The sequence below is a fragment of the Ursus maritimus genome, unplaced genomic scaffold, assembly GCF_017311325.1.
Source record: "Ursus maritimus isolate PB19 unplaced genomic scaffold, ASM1731132v1 scaffold_33, whole genome shotgun sequence".
NCBI classification, from domain to species: Eukaryota; Metazoa; Chordata; class Mammalia; order Carnivora; family Ursidae; genus Ursus; species Ursus maritimus.
In genome coordinates, this window is record NW_024425897.1 from 22,313,142 (window position 1) to 22,332,519 (window position 19,378).

The window sequence follows — 19,378 nt, forward strand, 5'->3', positions numbered from 1 at the left end:
TTAATCTACAAAAGGAAAACTTCTACATAAATTAAATAAAAATCCACATTGGAGATGCAAGTTTTTCACTGGTAAAAATATCTTAAGTAAAAATCCACGTCATAACCTTACATATGTAGGTTCAATGATTTAGAAATTAAATGTACATAATATATAACATATATATACTTTTTTTCCCTTTCAAAAACAAGAACAAAACACTTCCATAAACGAGTTAAACGTTACCAGGAGAGGAAAAGAAACTAGTTGGGTTCCCCTTAGGTGCCCACCAGCTTTCAGATGGTCACCCGCTAAGGACAAAGATGTACTGAACAGGTAGGTTGTCTATGCCCAGTGGGCTCTGAGCTCTAAAATTAGCAAAAGCAATTACTCTCCCTCTGCCAGCGGAAAGTCGCCACACTAATTCTCGATCACTTACCCACGTAAGAGCCCAAGGGGGTGGGGGGAAGAATTAAAACCAGGACGTGCGTTTATCTGGCACAACTCGGGACAGAAACGACGCTGCCCTGGTCCCAGGCCGGCACGAGCGCTGGACCAGCAGCCTCTTAGATTCCCAAAAATAGTGTTCCCCCTGTCCCCGGGGCTCGGGACATGGGACAGGGGACCCCACGTCCCACCCAGACACCTCGCGGGGGGTAATCTGGTCTCCCCGACCGCTCAACCCTCGGGGGAGCGGCCTGGATCCCCGCGAGGCCGGGCAGGCACCGACCCCGGCACAGGGCGCTTAAACGCTGCGACCCTCCACTGGCGAAGGTACTGCACTGGGAAAGGGAGGAGGAGGGAGTTCTTTCCTTCTGGGGGGCCTCGGGGGAGTTTCCGAGCGCGTGTTGGCGAGGTTACCTCAAATTCTCCTCAAGAAACCACTTTTCCCCCCCGCAGGAGGCATCGAGGATCTACTGGGTTCCTAGAGACGAGCTCCTTGGCAACGGTTGCTAGGCCGTGGCATTACGTCACTTCCGGCGGGTGGGCCGGGGCGTTTCCGTGGGGCCCGCGGGGGCGTGAACTGGGGCCGAGGTCCCTGGCTGGGAAAAGTGAGGTGCCGGGCCCACGTGCAAAGTGCGTTCACGAGTCCTGAGCCACGGTGAGGACCGGAGACCACTGTACTTCGTGATGTCAGCTGACAAGGAAAATATGAGAAGAAAAAAATGAAATTCCTCATGCCCTGAAAACTTAGTTGCCTGTTCAAACATCTTGGAAGAAACCAACTACAGATTTAGCATCAGTCTTAGAGCAAAATAAAACAAACAAAAAAAGGAAACAAATTCCATATGAGGCATCTCCTATTTGCCTTACCCTGTGCTGGCTGCTGGGGATGCAAAGGAAGCCAGGAATTACTACAGGGCTCCTGGTCTCAAGGAGCAGAGTCTAATGCGGATAAAGAGATGATTGAAAGGCAACTCCAATACGATCGTAAAATGGCCCAATAATGGGGAAGCCCAGATGAAGTATCCCGAGTTTATTTAGGGCTGAAAGGGCCCTACTGTCAGGAAAGGTTCTATCAGATAAAGTGATGTTTAAGGATCAGTGAAAATTAGCCACACGGGATTTTTTTTTCAGGCAGAGGGAACAGAACATTGCAAGATGAATCCATTGCTGGCTGCCTTCTGACTATTGAACTATCAAGCAGAGGCATCCTGCGGGCGCTTGGAGGAAAACGACAACCCACCCCAGCTCACAGATGCTCCTGATGAGTTGGAGGAGGCAACACTTAAAACCTTGAAAAGTTAAATAATTTAAATAACTTTGGGAGAAACAATAAAGGATTCATATAAGGAACTGCATAATTAATTGATCCTGGTGGCCCTATTAGGAGATTCTCTGGGCCACCTGGATTTGAAACCTGGGTCTGCCATTTTGCAGCCTCACCTCTCTGAGCTTTCCTGATCTCCTCTGTAAAGTGTGGCTATAATAATACTTTCCTCAAAAGGCTGATGTGAGGACTAAGAGTGTCAATACAGGTAAAGTGGTTAGAACAGTGCCTGACACTGGAAGAGCTAAGGACATTTTACCTTTTTTCCCCCTACTTTTTAAAAAACAAGATGGTTAGATTTGCTCCTTCTACAGAGTCTACAGATGTAGGCTACAGAAAGATAAGAGTGGTTTATCCGGTAGTTTTTAGTTCCTCCTCTGCCTGCTGAAGCTATTATAGAAACACTACAATTTTCAGTTATGAGAATGCAATCCTGTGTAAATTGGAGTAAGCAATGGAATCCACTCTTTGCACTCAAACTTGAATGGATTTTATGCTTAATGTGGTTGTCCTGGAACGCAAGGAAGAATTTGAGGCCAGTCAGCATGCTTCTTGGGATCCAAATATAAGCTTATATTCCAACTTGAGCCAAAAAAAGAGAGACATAAAGAAGCCTGCTCATATTAGGTCTCTGACTATTTATAGGGCCCAGATACAGGCCAAAGGAAGACTTACCACCCCCTGATTCATTTAAGATAAAACCTTGAATGGGTTCATGAAGAGTCCAAGAAGAACTTCTCAGCAATAATTCCACAACACTGAAGGCTGATTACATCCCAAGTCAAGCCACCCACATAAAGACTTTTTTTTCCCTCTTAGATGCTATGTTGAGTCTTCCTTGTAAACCCCAAAGAAGTCTCTTGACAGAACTGTACTTGACATTTTTAATAGCTGAAGAGAAGTCCAGTTATATGAGATAGTCTTTCTGAAAGATTCCCATCCCTATCCTGACTCTATTTTTTAAAAAAAAGTTTCATTAAGGTATAATTCACATACATACAATTCACCCCTTTAAAGTATATCATTTACGCTAATTCAAAAAGATATATGCATCCCTGTGTTTATTGCAGCATTATTTACAATAGCCAAGGTATAGAAGTAACCTGTGTTCATCGATAAACAAATGGATTAAGAAGATACACACACACACACACACACACACACACACACACAGGAATATCACACACACACAGGAATATCACAGCTGTGAAAAAGGATGAGATCTTGCCATTTGGGACAACAAGGATGAACCCAAAGGATATAGTGCTAAGTGAAGTAAGTCAGACTCAAAAAGACAAATACCATATGATTTCACTCATATGTGGAATCTAAGAAACAAAACAAATGGACAAACAAAAAGCCAAATCATACCTATAAATACAGAGAACAAAGTGGTGGTTGCCAGAGAGAAGGGGGGGTTGGGGGTGGTTAGACAAAATAATTGAAAGGGGGTGGGAGAAAAAGGCTTCCAGTTAAGTAATGAATAAGTCATGGGTATAAAAGGCATAGCATAGAAAGTATAGTCAATGATACTGGAATAGTGATGTATGGTGTCAGAAGGTAGCTATGCTTGTGGTGAGCATAACATAACATAGAGAGAAATTGAAGCATTATGTTGTACACCTGAAACCAATGTAACAATGTGTGTCGACACTACTCAAACTTTTAAAAAATTATTATAAAAATAAACAATTTGGTGGCTTTTAGCATATTTGCAAAGTTGTGCAAACATCACCACTATCTAATCACAGAACACCTTCATCACCCCAAAAAGAAAGCCCATTTCCTTTAGCCATCATCTCCTAGGTCCCAATTTTTTAAAAAACCTGCCACCTCACAGCTCCTGGAAACCAGGATCTGTTTTCCTTCTCTATGACTATACCTCTTCTGGACATTTCATATAAAAGGAATCATAAAGTACATGGCTCTTTGTGTCTGGCTTCTTTCACTTAGTATAATGTTTTCAAGGTTCATCCATGTTGTAGCATGTATCAGTACCTCATTCCATTTTGTGGCAGAATAATACTCCATTGTTCATCCATTCCTCAGATGATGGACATTTGGATTGTTTCTACTTTTTGGCTATACTGAACAATGTGCTATGAACATCGGTGTACATACCTCCATGTCTTATGGATAAAGCACTTCCACTGGCTAAATCAGATGAGCAGGGGCATGGGTAAGTGGGAGGTGGGGGGCCATTCATTCTTGGGTTTGTCTTTTCCTTTGAATTCTTGTTAATTTTAGCCTCTTGGGTGCTCATGGCTGTAGAACACAGAACCAAAGATGTGGATTTCCTAGCAGTTTTTGGTTGTAACAACAAACTGTTGTTGAAACCCACTTGTCCCTTGCTACTAAAACACTAAAATACCCAATCTGCTTCTCACCTAAAGCTCTCTGATAAGAAGATGCTGTTTCATGGAAGTGTGCTTTAAAAGTTTGCCAGCCTCTAGTGGAGAAGAGGGAGGGGACAGGTGTGGAGGAGGTGAGAGAAACTAGAAGCTGCCCCTTACAACTCCCTTATTTAACCTTGTAGATACTGCAAGGCCATCCACGGTTGTGAACCTCTGCTCTGGTTATTCAGAGGAGGAAAGAAAAATCACTCCTGGTCAAGTGTATTTTTCAAGACCCCGTTTAGTACAAAATTAAAATAAGGAGGGGGTCGTTATTTCATGCAATCATGAAGTCCAAGTATACCTTCAGGTATGGCTTGATCTAGGTCACCTTGACATTCTTTCTCCCCCTATTTCTCTCTTATCTCCACTTTCCTCTGAATGGGCTGCTAGTAGCAAGAGGTTTACATTCTTTCAGCCTAGCAACCTCACTAAAAGTAGAATCTTTTCTCCAATAGTTCTAGCAAGTTCCCAGGGTCAGCTCTCACTGGTCTCAAGTGTGTCAGGCCATTCTTGAATCAATTGCTATGACTCTGATAGATGAGCCCAGGGAGGGCTGCTCCCAAAAACGAAGAACTGGATTCTGCTACCAGAGGTAGAGATGCAGTGCAAACAAGAACAAATGTCTCCTACAGTAGTTAGGGAAGGTGGTTAAATCTTAAAAGCTGGGTAGGCAAAACCAGAAGAGGAAGAAATGAGCCTATACTTATTCTGGGGAGTATCTGTATCAGTGCAAAACTTCTCCCCGATTTCCTCCCAACAAATCATCTTTCTTCACTGCAGGTTTCCATCATGGGCCAAGTGAGGTCTTGAGATATAGGTGGACTCCCCAGGTATCCACAAAAATCTGAGGATGCTGTGAACATAATGCCTCTAGCCCCTTCTCATTTCAGAACTTCCAAACAAGAACTTTCCTGTGCAGAGTATGGGGAAGCCAAGCCAATTTTCTGTTTTTGGTATTAAATTTAGACCTTTCATCCTGACCATGAGATATTTCTGGATTCTGCATGAGTATTCAGAGAATGCCAGTTTTCAAGATGCTATCCCATCTGGGGCTACTCTGCACACTGCCCACTTTATCTCATTCTTTTAAAACTGAGAAAAATGACCCAGACACAGGAACAAATTCGGAAGTGGGTTATTCTGCTATTCATTAATTGTCTCTTAATGCCATTGCCATCTAGGTTACTTGGTGAGGAAAGAAATTGAATTTAAACGGAAACCTGAATTGAGTTTCACATATATCCTAAATTGCCTTGGCTCTGGCAATTTAATCTTGTGGGTATGTTTAGTAGCAGAATGTGCTTTCCTAAAAGGTAAAAAGATAAATAATATGTGAAACATTCAACTGGATGGATGAGATTCCAGAGGTTTTGTTAAATGCGTGCCTGGTACTACATTTTTGTAAAAGAGTTTTTTAGTGGATTTCGTGAGATTAATGGGCAATGTAGAGGGGTCAAAATAGTGTGCAATTCATATGAAGTCCTTGGGTACAAGAATGGATTGAAATATAGGATGCACCTAACATTTCTACTGGGCTCAAATAATAATCACAGCATCACTTACTGAGTGCTTACTGTATGTCAGGAACTCCGTTAAGTACTTCACATATGTGTCAGAATTTATTAAAATATTAATTTATGTGTGTGCTCCTTCTGTTTTTCCTCCTCTGGAAACAATTTGCATTGCCTTGAGATTTGCTGGCTGAAATCAGAAGTTGTACTTCCTGTCTTTTGTAAAGGTCTGAAGTCTTTGGGGGAGATTATACCAATTGTCCTCAAGGGGGAAGCGGAGAGAGGAGTTCCTTCCAAAGTAAGGAGAGAAAAGAGAGATGCTAAGAAGAATGAGAAAGGATCATAGGTTGATCATTCTGGGGCAATTCCTAAGAAGGGAAGAAGATGAGGAAGCCACATCGTGAATCCAGTAGCTTCTGATGTGGCCAAAACTCTTTGTCCCAGGCCTGACAGGGAAGCATTGACAATATTGAACCTGAAAGGACAGGGCAGTCTGGGATGATGGGTGGGTGATCAAGGAGTCACCAGGATGGGCCAGTGACAGAAGATTGACAGCAAGTGACTCTCTGAAACTTTGCCCCTGCAGAAGAGAGCCCAGGGACTTGGCAACCCCCAGGATGTGTGTGAGAAGGAAATGCCCAATAACGACAGGATGGGATCTCAGACTTGGATTTCAATTGATTATAAAATAATGTCCTTCCTCTTGCAAATCTGAGTGGTGGACTAAAATGGCTAATCTCTGTATCTGTCAGCTTCCTAGCAGGATAAAGATGGCACAGTCTCTGCAGTTGAGGAGAGCTTAATAAAGGACCATTTATAAAGGTACGGGGAGGGTTTAGGAAAACTAACGCAAGAAACAGCAACGAAAGCAGGCATTGCTGCCCTAAGGCTGACAGAGCAACGGAAGGGAACACGTACCAGAAGCCCGACAGAGTCAGTAGTCGTACGGAGAAGGTTGCCGAACAGGACCCATTAGATGCAGCCAGTCTTTACCTCACTCTCCTTCAACTCTCTGATCTCCCACCTAGCATCTCACTGGCTAAACCCAATAGGGTGCCAAAGGGGGTAAGCAGAGCCCTTGAGGGCATCGGTGCGGACTGAGCTCCCAGGACACAGAGCCAGGAAGAAAATGGCAGAGTGCGGATCTGGGGGGCAGGCTGAGTGAATTCCAAATTGAGTTATATATTGAATTATACAATTCAAGTGATGGGCAGAAAGGCCTGGTGAGGTCAACCAAACTACCCCACATCTCCAAGCTCCCTTGGCTCTCTAGCTGAAGTTCCAGGCATCGCGTAGAGTTGGGCCTAATCTCATTTCGGCGCTCTGCCCACACCCATATCGTCTCATTTAATCTTCACAGCAAGTCTGCAAGGACAATATTGTTTTTTCTATTTTATAATTAAGGAAATTGAGGCCTGGAGAGTTACTAGAGGGCCCAAGGTCACGTACCTGGTAGCTGGCTGAGCCAAGATTCAGACAGGGTGGGCCTGATCCCAAAGCCATTTTCACCAACCTACTAAACTGGCTCGAAACTGGCTCAGCAGAGTCTGAAAGAAGGACCGTAAATCAGGCCACTGAAGCAGGAGGCAAAGGGATTTTCTGTGTGGGAGGGCCAGTGTTAACATGCTGTCTGGCTTTCTCTGCCTACAAGGGCTTTGCCAAGGAAAGTCTTCTCTGATCCAGGTAGGACTAATGGTTTAAAATCCAAGTGCTTACCCTGGAATCACAGAGGGGGAGGACAGAGAAAACACTTGGCCCATGATGGGAAAAAAGTATATTTTCATTTCAAATGCCTTTCAAGTTCTTTTTTTCCCAGCTGAGTGTTGGTGTATTTATAGAATTCAGGGGGAGTATTTAAGGGTAACCAGCAGTGGAGCTGCATTTTGGGCCATCAGGAAGCTCCGAATCACGCAGGAAAAGGTTGATGGGAGGGGACAAGTAAAGGCCAAGATCAGCAGGGCACAAACTGGTCTTCTCCTTCATGTTGCCAAGAACTTTTCTCCCTTCTGGGCTGATGACGTCAAATCCAAGTCTATAAGAGTGCTATAGATGGAATCACAGAGCCAAAAAGATGGGCAAACAGATGAATGGCTAAACAAATTGTGGTATAAATATACAGCACAATATTATTCAATCATAAAAAGAAAGAAGTATGGACCCATGCTACAACGTTGATGAACCTTGAAAACACTTTGTTACGTGAAAGAAGCCAGACATAAAAGTCCACATACCGTGTGAATCATTATTGGAAATATCTAGAAGAGGCAAATCCATAAAGACAGAATGCAGACTGGTGATTGCCAGAGGCTGAGAGGAGGGTCAATGTGGAGCACCTGCTTAATGGGTACAGAATTTCCTTCTAGGGTGATGGAAATCTTCTGGAGAAAGAGGTGGTGGTTGCACAGTATTGTGAGTGTACTTGATGTCACCGAATTGTTCCCTTTAAGAAGGTTAATTTTATACAATGTGAATCTCACTTCAGTTAGAAATTAAGGGTGGGCAGTCAGGGCCTCGGGAGGTCAACCATCCACCCTAAGTCTCCCAGGTTGTCTTTGTTCCTTTCAGCTCATGGCATGAGGCCTAATTTCATTCCAGGCTTTCCTTCTCTCTCTAGTCCCCAACCGCCAGCCTCCCTTCTGTGGCTCGCACACACCAAACCCATCCCAGCCTCAAGATCTTGGCACTGCTGTTCCTTCTGCTGGGCTGTTCTTCACCCCAACCTTCCCCCAGCCTGCCTCCGCCTCCTCATTCAGGAGGAGGAAATGAAGTGGAATAGAAAATATCACACAGAATAAGGTAAACATTACTGTGTCAGAAATATTTTTGCTGTGTCACAAACCACTCCAAATGTATTAGCTCAAAAACAACACGGATTTTCTTCTCCATAAGGCTGCGGGTTAGCCGGGCTCAGCTGGCCAGTTCTTCTGCTCCACGCAGTTATGTGCTGGAGTCAGCCGATGGCCGAATTCAGCTGGGGGCTCATGGGGGGCTAGAACATCCAAGAGAGCTCCCCTCCCTCCCCTCCTTTCTAGGGCCTCGGCGCCAGCTGCTGTTCCTCCTTCATGCGGATGCTCTTTCTCCTTGGGGTCTCTCGTCAAGGCAGTGATCTGACCTGGGCTTCATTACATGGCAGCAGGGTACCAACGGCATGAAAGTGAGAGCCACCAGGCCTCTTAAAGCGGAGTCCCGGGACAAGCAGTGTCATTTCCTTTGCATTCTGTTGGTCAGAGCAAGTTGTAAGGCCTTCCCTGATTCAAGGAAAGAAGAAACAGACTCCACCTCTGGACCAGGGAGCGGCATGTGCGTACTAGGAATGATGTTTACTAAACTGTTGGCAGACATCTTTGCAGACACTCTACCACGATTGTTTTGTGAAGGTTTTATCTCAATTTAATAAAAATGCGTGTGTGTTCTTTGGGTCACACAATAAACATATTTCTTGCTGTGAGTCACAGTCAAAAGGTTCAAAAAACACACTTCTTCCACATCCCTTTATAAATTTCTTCCATAGCACTTAGTCCTCTCTGAACTTAATTTACTTGGCTGTATATCTCTCCCATTAGAACACAGGCTCTCTGAGGGCAAGGACCTTGTTCACTGCTATGTCCCCAGCACCTGACAGGGCCCAGCACTTAATAGCTGCCTAATAAATATCTGTTGCTGTTAAATAGGTAGAAACAGTTATCAGATAGTGGGTGCTGAGCACATAAAAGCATTGTCTCATTTAACTCAGTCAACACATATTTGAGCACCAACTTTGTGCCAGGCATTATTCTAGGTGCTGGAGAAACAACAGTGAACATAATTGACAATAATCCCTGCCCTTGCCGAGTTTACATTTCATTATGATACTAGAATAGTATCGAGTAGATTTGTTGATCCTATTTTGACAGATAAGGAAACTGAGAGCAGGGAGGTCAGGCAACCTGCCTGTGTGAACTTCAGGTCACACAGCTAATAATTTCAGCCTGACTTGGCTCGACTCCACTCTACTGCAAACGTTGGGTTTTGCCCAGAGCTGTGTCTAAGTGGTCACAGATCTCAGTTCTTGCAATTGCTTCTCTGAAGGATCAAACTCGTCTTTCTGGGAATCAGGCACAGACAGTGGGAAAAGGTGAGTTCCATGACCTCGAAGTCCCTGCCCTCCCCCGCCCCCCCACTTCGTGACGATGGCTCACACCTGGGGTGTTACAGATTTGAGCCACAGTTCTCAGTCACCCCCACTGTCTTATCAGCATGTGACATCCCCAAGTGGCTGGGGCCTGCAGGCCTGGTAAAGAATGCAGCCGGAACGAAAATAAACCTGCCACATTCCTTGGCAGCCCCCTGCCCCTTCCCACTCTCCAGCCATCCATCCTCACAGCAGAGCCTGCCAGGGAAGGCCAAGAGAGGGAGAGCAGGGTGGAGGAAGCCAGTGCTGCTGCCGGCCAACCCCTGGAAAGAGAGGGAGAGGGGAAGAGAGGAAGAGAAAGAGAGAGAGAGAGAGATCACCTTATATGGGAACGTGCGCAGACAATGTGTGGCAATGCCTTCGAGTGCAGCAGAGGTCAGATACCAGACAGATGGAAGAAATTAAACATGGGACAGAGCGTGTTCCTGGGCCCTGAAAACAGCTCTTGTTTCACAGCGAGTTCGCACAAAGCCTGGCCCGTTTTCCTTTTTTGCCTAAGCCGAGCAAGATGTGCGTCCTAATCTCCACTTGACTTTGACTCGGGCCCCCTGACTCCGGCTTGGCAGAGGTCTCATCCTTTAAAGTCATTTCTTTGACGAACAAAACGCCTCTCTGCAAATGAAAAGGGAAAGACTGGGCCTCTTTCCCAAGACTTTCCAATATCTCTCCAAAGTACATAAATTAGTGGTTAATGAGTAAATATGCCTTCATTTCTCACTTATTCATTCATTCATTCATTCATTCTTTCATTCATTCATTCAACAAATATAGAGGACCAATTATGCCCCAGGCACTGAGCCAGGTGCTGGGAAGATACTGTTGATGATGATGATGACAACGACAATAGTGACCATTTGTTGATTTGCACTCATCTTATAAACATTTCAATTCATAATAATTTACTCAGCACTTCCATATTCTAGTCATTGGTGATACAGAACATGGCTCTAGAATCATCTGGTCCCTGCCCTGTATAGTGTTTGCAGGGGAGTGGGGGGAAGCAGAAATGTCAGTTAATGAACACATGATTCCAGAGGCACCTCATGACAGCATTTTGAATTAGCTACCATTACCATTTCCATTTACCCCAGGGTTTTTCCACCCCAGCACTATGGACATTCTGGGCTGGATCATTCTTTGGGGGGTGTGTGTGTGTGTGTGTGCACACGTGCACGCACGCACGTGCGTGGGGAGGTGGGAGGTGCTGCTCTGTGCATTACAGGATATTCAGCAACGTCCCTGGCCTCTAGCCACATGGTATCAGAAGCAATAACCCCCTCTCCCTCTAGTTCCTCCAGGTGTGACAGCCAATACATGTGTCCAGACACTTCCAAAAATCCCCGGGGTGGGGGGCGGGGAGAAAATCGCTCCTGGTTGAGAATCACTGATTCAACAGAGGAGGAAGTACAGACTCAGGGTGGGTTAAGGAACTTCCTAACCGTCAGACCACTGGCCAACAGGGCTCGCACCCTGATCATTCTGACTCCAAGGCCCCTGGGCATCAACGTTACAGTGTGAACCCCCCTATTTCCTTGATAGCAGATAAACTGTAAGTTTGGATGGTCATAGACTTCTTTAGCTCCTTCCACAAAATAGAAGTCATCTGTGTTCATTCAGATTCTCCAAGAAGCAGATGCCAGGACCAGTCCAAACCTGCACAAGATTTACTGAGGATTTACTTATTTAGGCCCATGGAAGATACAAGGGAAGGGAACTAGAGTAGGCAGGAGAGTCTTCAGCCTGCAGTGCTAGCCTACCACCGGTGAAAGGTGAGGCAGAAGGAGAACTGGGCTGGAAGAGCCTCAGACAGCAGTGCAGTTTGAAGAACGTTCCGGCCATGCTGATGGGGAGTTCTAAGCCAGAGGACACTGTAAGAGGAGTCCCAGGCCAGGCAGCAGTAGGACAGCACTAGCACTCCCACTGTGCTCGGTCGTTGGCTGGGAGCAGCTGGGGGGAAATTGGTGGAGCCAGAGGGGCAGGACCCAAGACTGTCAGTCAAACATGTTCTTCAAAGCAGACTCTCCTGATGGAGCTCTGAATGGTGCACGCCCGTGGCTGCCACATCATCAGAGAAGTGCTGCCCTGTGCTTAATTTCATTTTAAGGCAAAGAGATCAGAAAGGCACTGGAGATACAGCAGATTACAAAGCCAGGTTGGCATCATTTAAGCCAAAGGGTCCATTTTCCTTGGAATGTCTTGAGCTTCTTAGTGAACTTCAAAGTCAGCTCCGACTTGGGTACCACCAGCGAGGAGGTAAGGAGTGCTGCCTTGAGGAGCTACTTTGTAGCCTGTGGATGTGGGCACTCCGAGACCCGGTTCCTGCACAATGGGATCGACCTGCCTTCTCTGTAGGGTTGGTGTGAGGACTGAATGAATATTTATGGCGTTGCTCTTCAGGAGAAGATGGAGGTCCTCCTGCATGAACTTTCTGCCTACCCCTTGGTTTTGTACTGATATCTCCCTGCTAACCACCCTCTCTCATCCTTCCAACTGAGATTCATGTTGGCACCTCCACAAGAGACAACGAACTAGCATTCCCAGGGCTCAGTTTCACAGATAGACAAACTGTGTTTGGCTCACAGAGTGCTAAACAAACAAACCAATAGAAGGAACCAACCTTTGAAAATTGAGATATTTCTAGATGAAGCAGCCAATCAAAACCAGTGCATCTCAATTCCATTTGTTTGGGCCGTGTGGATTTCTGGGTTCCCTTGAAAATGTGGGAAAGCTGGATATGCTGTGTGGCAGACTGGCTAAAGTTGAGAAGAGGTTGCCTGCTTCAGATGAGACTTGAACTGACCAGGTTTCCAGTCCCCACACTCCCACCATCTGTGATCCTGAAGCTAGCGTCAGTTGCCAATTAGCATCATGTTTGTGCTGCCATTTTTCTTAAAATAATATTCCTTTGGCTCATGTATTTACCAAAGGGGAAAAGGCAGACCAGGGGAGCTATGGTCTTCCTGTACCTGGTCCCACTTCACTTAGATCACCACCTGGCACTTACTGGCAGCATCCAAGTTTACCTTTAGACTTGTGGCCTTTAAGCCCTTCTGGAATTTCCTTCCTCAAATTATCCCTGCAATTTCATAAGAATCCTCTACGTTTTTATTTCCCTTTAGTTCACAAAGCACTGCCATTCACCCAAGAGGCACATATTATTTCCTTCATTTTAGAGAGGAGTTGAGTCCTGGAGGGATGACATGGTTTGCCCAAGGACACAGCTGGTTAGTGGCAAAGCAAAGTCCTACTGACCCTAAGTCTGATACTTTTTCCATTACTCTAGGCTGCAAAGTGAATTAGAACTTTCATTTGCAAAAGACAGAAAATTAATTGAAACTGGCTTAAGCAAAAAAGGCAACTTATTAGCTCACATAACTGGACAATCCAAAGGAGCCACAGGCTTCAAGTACAACTGGATCTAGGAGCTCAGATACTATCCTCAGGACTCCGTTAATCCTTTTCTCTTGGTTCTACTCCGTATTCTGTCAGCTTTATTTTCATGTAGCCTCTCCACTCACGATGGCAAGCCATCTACCAGCAACATTAAGCCTTATCCTATTAGCTTCAAATCCAGATGGTCCCAACAAATGGAATTGAGTCTCATTGGTCTTGATTAGCGTGGTCTCATCCCTGAGCCAATCACCGCTGGAGGGATATGGTGTTCTGATTGGCCAGACTCGGTCATGTGACCACCTCCAAACAAAGGGGATGGGATTAGCTACACCCAGAGAAGACCTGAGGGTTGACAGTGGAGGAGTGACTCCCAAAAAGGAAAACTGAGTGTTGTTTTCAGAAATGGGGATGAATGCTGGACCGGCATATCCACCACACCTCTACTCTTCCCTACCACGGACTCCTTCCCTCTGGTGTCCCAATATGCACCAGTCTTCTCCCCTACCGCTACCTGCCCTGCCTTTGTTCATGCGACATTCCCCTCCTCTCATTGGAGGGCCATCCTTATACACTCTTCCCTCATTCAAATGGACTTCAAGACCCACGTGAAGCCTCCCTTATTCAACCATTGCGGGCTGCAATGAAATTTTTCCTCTGTACAGTGAGAATCTGAACCACACGCACCAGCACCCAGCTCCATTGCTGTTGAATGTATGAATGAGGAGATAATTTGCACGAAATGCAACAATTAGAAAACAGGGCCTAGATTAGAAGAAAATAAACAAAAATGTTAGCGGTAGCTATCTTGATGGGTTATGGGCAATTCTGGCTTTCCTTGATTCCATTCAGTATTTTCTACGATTTAAAAAACCAACAAATGATAATAGTAAAAAGGAAGTAATACAAGTCTGGTTTCAACAGCTGCACTATAAGCGAGATGAGGGCGAGGGCCAAGTATTTGTTCTCTTACATCTCCCCTAACTCCCAGCCGTGGGATGCACTCAATGTAAGAGTCAGTTCAAGCTCCTTGAGAGCTAAATTAACAGCATCAGGATTTATAACAGACTGTCGATTTCCTTCGCAAAAGCCAACCCTCCTTTCCTCTTGCAGACTCTCCAACCCCAATTGTGTGTGGGGTCCTCTCACCTCCTCGTCACTGCCATGTGCTTCATTGAGGCAGACCCCAGCCCCCGCCCCTGCTCTAGAGGCTGAATTCTGCCTGGTCTAATTCAAGGTTTCTTAACCCTAGCACTATTGCCATTCTGGGGCAGGATAATTCTACTGATTTGTTGAGTTACTTCATGAGCCACCTTGGAGATTCCTTGTTATATGAAGTAAAAATTGTCCTTACTGCTTTAAGTGTTTAAGCTAATTTGAGTTGTATCTTTCTGTGACAGCATCTTAACCAACCCAAGGGTCTATTAAAGACATTGCAAAACACACAAGTAAACCATCCATCAAAAACAGGGATTCTCTCAGTGCTCAGGGGGTGGATATCAGAATCTGGAGTTGGGGACAGATTATCACTTGATAGTCCCTATTGAGTAAAACTAGTGATCTACAGCTACTCCAGTTCCACAGGGCATTGCTAGTCATCCGTGCTGAGACAGGGAGAGGGGCTGAGTTCCTTTTGCAAAACAAAAAGCAACATTTGGACTAGAACCCATCACTTAAAAATTGCTGCAAAACAGCGAGTTCTGTACTTTTTAAGCTAATATTTCTGGGAGTCTACCCAACAACCTCTAAAATGGAGCTGATTAAGGAATTGCTAAGCCAAATGGCATAACCCCTAGAAGCCTCTGTTTGCTCATCTGTAAACTGGGGAGAACGAGATGAGAATCTCTGATATTAGGAATCAGAAAATACTTCATGACCTGTAAAGCAGATAATGGATTATCTATACTAAGCAGACTAGACATACTGCAACGCATTCCCAGGATTGGAACGGTCTGAACTGGGGATGTGGTGTGACCAAAATCATCAGTCAGTTGTTTATATGTGGCCTGGTTAAATTTTTGTATGCTTCTGAGCTCTGTTTCCTCATCTATATGCTGTGGCAAGACCTCATTCTACTGTGCACCAAGGCTAAAATAAGACTGTTTGAAAAAAGAGAAACATACCACTATTATTATTCCATCACAGTTTTCTTGTCCGAGTCAGACAATAGCAACAGAGCAAACAAAACTAGACTTGGAGGCCCATACTCCACAGTGAATGTTGGGGCATCGCTGCCCTCTGCTGGTCAGCAGCGGTACCACAGTGGTTACAGAGAGGAGCAGGGAGGGTCCCTGAGGAAAGAGCCCTGGGAAACTGAGGTGCACAGAGATGAAGGGACTTGCTGGAGGGCACGGAGCTAGCTTTAGATAGAGCATCTGGGACTCCTGACTCTTAGCTCCTCTTAGAGGGAGAAGAAGAGGACTGGAAATTCATCCTTTGTGGTTTCACTCCTGCTACATTCTAAACTTTCCTAGATAATCTGATTGGGATTTTTCTCTCTTATTCTTCCTTTACCACCCAAACTGCATGGACTTCCTTTACCTTTTCAAGGTAGCCACCATTGGCCCCGAGGTGCTGGGTGCTTTACAGAAATGATCTGGATCCTTACAACTGCTTTTTGGAAGATGGACTAGGAGACTAAAGCTCAGAGAGGTTAAGACACAGGCCCAAGGTCCAACGGCCAGGAAGCACAGGAGCTGGGATTTGACCTCTCACCTGAGACCCCAAAGCCCACATTCTAACTGCCGAACAAAACAAGGCAAAACAACACGGTAACTTGTGAAGACGTGATTAAAGGTAACTTTGTTTTTTGAATGCCCAAAATGGTATTTGCTGGGAAGACACATGATGAAACCATAAGAGAGGGAAATTTTTTGAGCATTTTACCATATGCTGGTGACATTCACACACAACATCTGTTAAATCTCCTGTTGACATGTATATGATCTTGGATCCTGTCCACTATATTGAGGCACAAATGAAGAAACTATGTTCAAAGCAGTTGAGAAATTTACCTAATGTCACTCGGTCAGACTCTAATCCCCCTAATTAATGTGAGAGTATAAATAAATTATGCTGTTAAAAACACAAACGGAGGAGGTGTCTGGGTGGTGCAGTTGGTTAAGTCTGAATCTTGATTTCGGCTCAGATCGTGATCTCAGGGTTGTGAGATCGAGCCCCATGTCAGGCTTGGCAGGGAGTCTGCTTGAGATTCTCTCTCTCTTTCCTCCTCTGCCCCTCTCTCCACTCGTGCTCTCTCTCTCACTCTCAAATAAATAAATAAATAAATAAAATCTTTAAATAAACAAACAGAGGAAAGTGCATGGTAGCCTGGGTCAGGCTGGCCTGTAGGCTTCCCAGTCACGAAATCCCTCAGACTCTCCTATAAACCATTTCCTTTCTGGTGGCCTCAGGATTTGAAGTCCTCCTGATCTGGGTTCAAACCCCACATTTCTGAGCACTACTATGTGCCAGGTCAGGGCTGGGTATATTATTTCATTTAATTCTTTGTGAGAACACAGTGAGATAGATAATGATGACCACACTGAAGCTGTGAGAAGTTATGTATCTTGCCCAAGTGTGTGGGTGAGTCCGGGTGTTGATAATTTGTTAATTTTCTATGTGATACTGTCTTCACAGTCTTATTCTTGCCCATCCGCAGACCAGGAAACAGATAAAGACAAGTGAAAATGATTTGCCTCAGGGCCTTTGCACTTGCCATTCCCTCTGCCTGCAATGCTTTTCTCAGACATTCTGGAGGTTCAGTCCCTCAGCCTCTTTAGGTTTTCACTTAAAAGTCATCTTCTCAGGGAGGCCTTTTCCAACCACCTTATTGAGAAGTTCAACTCCCACTCTTAATGACTCAATGACAAAAAGACAACCCAATGCAAATGTGGGCAAAGGACTTAAACAGACATCTCTTTAAGAAGATATACAAATGGCCAATGAACACATGAAGAAATGCTTGACACCTAATGACTTGCATTAGGGAAATGCAAATCAAAACCCCACTGGATACCAGGACTTGCCACTCAGATGGCTGTTATTTACTAAATGGAAAATAACAAGGGTTGGCAAGGATGTGGAGAAATTGGGAGCCCCCATATACTGCAGGTGGGAATGGAAAATGGCCTGTTCCCTGTGGGAAGCAGTTTGGTGATTCTAATCTTAGGTTTTTACCCAAAAGAATTGAAAACAGGAATGCAATTATTTGTACCAGAAAGTTCATGGTGACACTATTCACCATACCCAAAGGTGGAAACAACCCCAATGTCCATCAGCTGATGAATGGATATATCAAATGTGATCTATGCATACAACAGAATATTACTCAGCCATAAAAAGGAATGAACTGATATATGGTAAGACGTGCGTGACCCTTGAAAACAGGACACTACATGAAAGGAGCCGGTCACAACAGACCACCCAGTTTATGATTCCATTTAACATGAAAGGTCCAGAATAGGTAAATCCACAGAGACAGCAAGCAGACTTGTGGCTGCCAGGAGCTGCAGGGGCAAAAGAAGGGAATAGGGAGTGATGGGTGTGGGGTCTTCTTTCTGGTGATGAAAATGTTTGGGAACTAGATAGAAGTGGTGTTTGCACAGCATCGTGAATGTACTAAATGCCACTGAATTGTTCACTTTGAAATGGTTAGTTTTACATTATGTGAATTTCACCTCAATGTAACCAACAAGTTCAACCCCAAACAACCTTATTTTCCTTCCCTGCTTGGTTTTTCTCCATCAGGCACATGGCCCTCTCACACACTATATATCTAACTTACTTATCAATTGTCCATCCTGTTTCTTTAGAATATAAGTTCCAAGAGGATGGGGATTTGGGTCTCTTTTATTAACTCACATATCCTTAAAGAGTCACTGGCACTCAGTAAATATTTGTTATATAAATGAATTAGGAAGGATGTGGCACAGTCGGTTAAGCATCAGACTCCTAGTTTCAGCTCAGCTTATGATCTCAGAGTCATGAGATGGAGCCCACGTCGGACTCCGTGCTCAGTGTGGAGTCTGCTTGAGACTCTGTCCCTCTCCCTGCTTCTCTCTCTCTCTCTCAAATAAATAAATCTTTAAAAGGAAGGAAGGAAGGAAGGAAGGAAGGAAGGAAGGAAGGGAGGGAGGAAGAAAGACACAGTGAAGAGTCCTGCCCCTCAAGATCCACCCCACCTCCGATTCTAATGGGCTCTTGATCCTCAAATACGTTAACGTCACCCTCAGTCTGGGCTCATTTTTTCCCTCCCTTTCCTGAGGAGGTGAATTCGCAGGCTCTCACTCCTCCGAGCCCTTTAAACCTTCTCTGCTGACAGTTTGAAAGAAGAGGGACAGGAGAGGAGACAATGAATCCATCACAATGTAGAGAAAAACCGTCTGCTCCTCTGCTCTGTGGCTTCCCACAGCAGTTTATGGGAACCCCAGACCGCAGCTATGAAGCCATCCTGTCCCTCAGCCAGGAAGACATCATCCCCAGCTGTGCACAAGTGGCTCTTTGGCAGGGGTGAGGTGGGGGGGTGGATATTTACAGGAACAAGTCAATAACCATTTACGGAAGAGCTACTCTGACACAGCCCTGTACCAGGCACTCGGCCAAATTACAAATGAAAGATATCATTCATTCATTCATGTGGTGAACAAACATTCACTGAGCACCTACTATGTGCCTTATTCTCTGGTCCTTGATTTCACAGTTTACAGTTGAATTTACAGCTTAGAAGCCAACACTGTATAGACCAGGGTTTCTCAGCTCAGCACTATGGGCATTTTGGATCCAACAACTCATTGTCATGGGGGGTTGATCTAGGTATTGTGGGATGTTTAACAGGATTCCCAGACCCTCACACATAGTAAGTGCTCAGTAAACACTTGTTGAAGAAAAGAATGGGGAAAGGATTGTGAGAAAGGCCTGGAGAAGCATAGGCTGCTACTTCAGGGCCTGATGTTCAGGAGGGATGTGTATTATCTTCCTTCTTTCATTACCTATCCATCCAACGATCCATCCACTCATTCACCAAGCATTCCCCAGACATCTGGGTTATGCTTGGAACCTAGGAGACCCTAGTTTCAAGAACTCACAGTCGACCAGGAGACATGAGATGTGCTCAGAAATAACTTCAACACCAGATACAGAGTGACAACCCACGGTATGA

General features: G+C 45.0%; 1 protein-coding gene across 3 annotated transcripts in view; it reads right to left on the minus strand.

Annotated features, from left to right (window-relative positions):
• The window catches only part of IFT81 (intraflagellar transport 81), a 180,441-nt gene that overhangs the window by 86,983 nt on the left and 74,080 nt on the right, over positions 1-19,378 (minus strand). For all 3 annotated transcript variants that reach the window (XM_040619945.1, XM_008688868.2, XM_008688866.2), the window contains exon 3: positions 841-1,117. The gene's annotated coding sequence lies outside the window, so the exon portion shown is untranslated. The remainder of the gene's footprint in view (positions 1-840; positions 1,118-19,378) is intronic.